The 5,007-nt window shown below is 40.0% G+C and overlaps 1 non-coding gene across 1 annotated transcript; it reads left to right on the plus strand.

Annotated features, from left to right (window-relative positions):
• Nucleotides 1–1,731: 1,731 nt before the first annotated feature.
• LOC147004506 (U7 small nuclear RNA) lies at nt 1,732–1,795 on the plus strand. Its single transcript, XR_015047210.1, has one exon. It is a non-coding gene; the product is annotated as a U7 small nuclear RNA (small nuclear RNA).
• The last annotated feature ends 3,212 nt before the right edge of the window (nt 1,796–5,007 follow it).

The raw sequence follows: 5,007 nt of genomic DNA on the forward strand, positions 1-5,007 counted from the left end.
AGCTAAAGGGATCTGCAACCCTATAGGTGGAACAACATTATGAACTAACCAGTACCCCGGAGCTCTTGACTCTAGCTGCATATGTATCAAAAGATGGCCTAGTCGGCCATCACTGGAAAGAGAGGCCCATAGGACTTGCAAACTTTTTATGCCCCAGTACAGGGGAACGCCAGGGCCAAAAAGTGGGAGTGGGTGGGTGGGAGGGTATGGGTAACTTTTGGGATAGCATTGGAAATGTAAATGAGGAAAATACCTAATAAAAAAATTTTTTAAAAAAGAAGGTTATGGCCTTGTTGGATGAAGGGCGGTCATCTGGAAAAGAAACTAATAGAAGTGCCATGTAGTCTTCTTCTTCTTCAAAAAAAAAAGAGTTTGGTGCTTTTCCCAGAAGGAATACATACGTTGCCAAATAAAATCCCAGTGCAAGATACATCCCCTCAAGCTATTGATTAAAGTTATTTGGCAGACCCCAAACTTTATAGACTATTGTCATTGCTTTTTTTTTTTCAGCAGAACTTAATGGCAATATGTTAGTGCCGAAGATAACTCTCTCTCTTTCTTTCTCTCTCTCTGCGTCTCTCTCTCTTTCTTTCTCTCTCTCTCTCTCTCTCTCTCTCTCTCTCTCTCTCACACACACACACACACACACACACACACACACACTATTCATAGGACATTGAAAATCAAGTTAATATTGACTAGAAAGGTGCCTTCCTGTAAAATAGCACTCATACTACCATAATGTGTTTATGCAGGCTGCTGGTTTATAATAATTTTCTACAATCTTACCCACATGAGAACCATGGGAACTACAATAATGAAATGAAAATAATGCCCATCTGTGCAGTAGTTTACACAGATACTTCAGGTTTAACCATCTTAGGGTTCCTGTTTCTGGGATGAAACACTGTGGTGATTTGAATATGCTTGGCCCATAGGGAGTGGTACTGTTAACAGGTATGGCCTTGGTGGAGGAAGTATGCCACTTGGCAATTCTGGCATGGCTGCTATGGAAGGTGTAGCATGAAACAGTTCCTACCCTTGAAGCAGAGCCAGCAGGGTTTGGACCTCAACAAGTGTTGATGGTTATGAGCCATGAGGTGAGGCTTGTTTGTATAATAATGTACATAATTTACTTTATGTTCCTCCTGCAGGAGACATTCTTTTTGCCAAGTTTAATGACTCTATGATAATTAGAAGTAGCTTGAGTCCAGGAAGCAAGGGTGAGTCTAATGCCCTTAGTAAAGTGGTGAATGCTGTGACCTTCAGGACAGCCCTTAAGACTATGAGAAAGAGCTCTGGAAACATGAGATTAAGAATATATAATTTCTCAACTATGCAAAATTTAAGGATGCACTATGAATTATATGTGTTGCTTTACAGCCCTAACAAACAAACAAACAAACAAACAAAAGCAGAGACAGCTGCAATATGAGCCAGCTTGTCAGAAAGATATTGAGGAAGGGGATGAAGAGATTTAGGCATCTGGTGATCACAGAGCAAGATTCCAACCATCTAGCATATTCTCTGTGCTTAGGAAGGCAGGCAGGTCTCTAAATTCATTTATAATGTTAAAAAAAAAGTATATTTGTTTTCTTCTTCTTAGAATCAAGGATCTAGGGTCATAAAATGATAATTCATAGGATAATCAAAAGGGAACATTTAGTAAATGACTGAATTGATATGTAAATAAAAGACTTGTCTTTGGCCTAAAAGAGAGGCTTGCTTGTCCAGTGAATAAAGTTCTTTAAGAGTTTTTTCTAGCTGTTTTTCTGACTTTGGTCAGAAAATTCAAGAATGTTTTTAGCAGCTTTTCTGACTTTGGTTGGAAAACCAATGAGCTAACCAGAGAGTTTTAGAATTTTTTCTAGCATGAGAGATCTTTAACAGAAAGCTATTTCTAGCTGACTACAGAGCCAAGAGCTATTCACAGAGGTCTGTCTAGGGAGCCATCTCAAGAAGATTAAAGAGATCTCAGCTTCTACCCATGATTGGATGTTTGAAGCTCCCAAACACCCCTTCCTCAGGACCCCCAGCTAAGCTGAGGCTGGTCCTTGGCAGTTACTCTTGGGATGGACTTGGAGGTCTCCTCAGGATCTACTCATTGAGGAAGAGAGTTTCCTCCTAGATGCCTGAGAATGCTAGTGTTCTGAATGATTTCGAATCAACATGCAGAACTCTCAGCTCCTTCTACAGGGCCATATCTGTCTGCATGCTGTCATGATTTCTGCTATGATGATAGTGGACAAAACCTCTGAATCTGTAAGCCAGATCCTATTAGATGCTTGTCTTTTTTTTTTTCTTCTGTATTGTATTTTCTTTTTTTTATTAGCTATTTTTTTCAATTACATTTCCAATACTATCCAAAAAGTCCCCAATACACTCACCCCCCATTCCCCACCCACCCACCCCCACCCCTTGGCCCTGGCATTCCCCTGTACTGGGGCATATAAAGTTGGCAAGTCCAATGGGCCTCTCTTTCCAGTGATGGCCGACTAGGCCATCTTTTGATACAAATGCAGCTAGAGTCAAGAGCTCTGGGGTACTGGTTAGTTCATAATAATGTTTCACCTATGGGGTTGCAGTTCCCTTTAGCTCCTTGGGTATTTTCTCTAGCTCCTCCATTGGGGGCCCTGTGATCCATCTAATAGCTGACTGTGAGCATCCACTTCTGTGTTTGTAAGGCCCCAGCATTGTCTCACAAGAGACAGCTATATCTGAGTCCTTTCAGCAAAATCTTGCTAGTGTATGCAATGGTGTCAGCGTTTGGAAGCTGATTAATGGATGGATCCCTGGATATGGCAGCCTTTAGATGGTCCATCCTTTCTTCACAGCTCCAAACTTTATCTCTGTAACTCTTTCCATGGGTGTTTTGTTCCCAATTCCAAGAAGGGGCACAGTGTCCACACTTTGGTCTTCGTTCTTCTTGAGTTTGATGCGTTTAACAAATTGTATCTTATATCTTGGGTATCCTAAGTTTTTGGGCTAATATCCACTTATCAGTGAGTACATATTGTGTGCGTTCCTTTGTGAATATGTCACCTCACTCAGGATGATGCCCTCCAGATCCATCCATTTGCCTAGGAATTTCATAAATACATTCCTTTTAATAGCTGAGTAGTACTCCATTGTGTAAATGTACCACATTTTCTGTATCCATTCCTCTGTTGAGGGGCATCTGGGTTCTTTCCAGCTTCTGGCTATTATAAATAAGGCTGCTATGAACATAGTGGAGCATGTGTCCTTCTTACCGGTTGGAACATCTTCTAGATATATGCCCAGGAGAGGTATTGCTGGATCCTCTGGTAGTATTATGTCCAATTTTCTGAGGAATCGCCAAACTGATTTCCAAAGTGGTTGTACCAGCTTGCAATACCACCAACAATGAAGGTGTGTTCCTCTTTCTCCACATCCTAGCCAGCATCTGCTGTCACCTGAATTTTTGATCTTAGCCATTCTGACAGGTGTGAGGTGGAATCTCAGGGTTGTTTTGAGTTGCATTTCGCTGATGATTAAGGATGTTGAACATTTTTTCAGGTGCTTCTCTGCCATTCGGTATTAATCAGGTGAGAATTCTTTGTTCAGTTCTGAGCCCCATTTTTAACGTGGTTATTTAATTTTCTGGAGTCCACCTTCTTGAGTTCTTTATATTTATTGGATATTAGTCCCCTATCTGATTTAGGATAGGTAAAGATCATTTCCCAATCTGTTGGTGGTCTTTTTTCTTATTGATGGTGTCTTTTGCCTTGCAGAAGCTTTGCAACTTTATGAGGTCCTAGTTATCGATTCTCGATCTTACAGCTCAAGCCTTTGCTGTTCTATTCAGGAATTTTTCCCCTGTACCCATATCTTCGAGGCTTTTCCCTACTTTCTCCTCTATAAGTTTCAGTGTCTCTGGTTTTATGTGGAGTTCCTTAATCCACTTAGATTTGACCTTGGTACAAGGAGATAGGAATGGATCAATTCGTATTCTTCTACATGATAACCGCCAGTTGTGCCAGCACCATTTGTTGAAAATGCTGTCTTTTTTCCACTGGATGATTTTTGCTCCCTTGTCAAAGATCAAGTGACCATAGGTATGTGGGTTGATCTCAGGGTCTTCAATTCTGTTCCATTGGTCTACTTGTCTGTCGTTATACCAGTACCATGCAGTTTTTATCACAATTGCTCTGTAGTACAGCTTTAGGTCAGGCATGGTGATTCCACCAGAGGTTCTTTTATCCTTCAGAAGAGTTTTTGCTATCCTAGGTTTTTTGTTGTTCCAGATGAATTTGCAGATTACCCTTTCTAATTCGTTGAAGAATTTTGTTGAAATTTTGATGGGGATTGCATTGAATCTGTAGATTGCTTTTGGCAAGAGAGCCATTTTTACTATATTCATCCTGCCAATCCATGAGCATGGGAGATCTTTCAATCTTCTGAGATCTTCTTTAATTTCATTCTTCAGAGATTTGAAGTTCTTATCATACAGATCTTTCACTTCCTTAGTTAGAGTCACACCAAGGTATTTTATATTATTTGTAACTATGTGAAGTGTGTTGTTTCGCTAATTTCTTTCTCAGCCTGTTTAGCCTTTGTGTAGAGAAAGGCCATTGCCTTGTTTGAGTCAATTTTAAATCCAGCTACTTCACTGAAGCTGTTTATCAGGTTTTGTAGTTCTCTGGTAGAATCTTTAGGGTCACTTATATATACTATCATATCATCTGCAAAAAGTGATATTTTGACTTCTTCCTTTCCAATTTTTAACCCCTTGATCTTTTGATGTCTAATTGCTTTTGCTATGACTTCAAATACTATGTTGAATAGGTAGGGAGAAAGTGACCAGCCTTGTCTAGTCCCTGTTTTGAGTAGAATTGCTTCCAGCTTCTCACAATTTACGTTAATATTACCTACTGGTTTTCTGTAGATTGCTTTTATCATGTTTAGCTTTGGGCCTTGAATTCCTGATCTTTCCAAGACTTTTATCATGAATGGATGTTGGATTTTGTTAAATGCTTTCTCTGTATG

Source organism: Mus caroli, unplaced genomic scaffold, assembly GCF_978045245.1.
Source record: "Mus caroli unplaced genomic scaffold, Mus_caroli_1 scaffold_5, whole genome shotgun sequence".
Classification (NCBI taxonomy): Eukaryota; Metazoa; Chordata; class Mammalia; order Rodentia; family Muridae; genus Mus; species Mus caroli.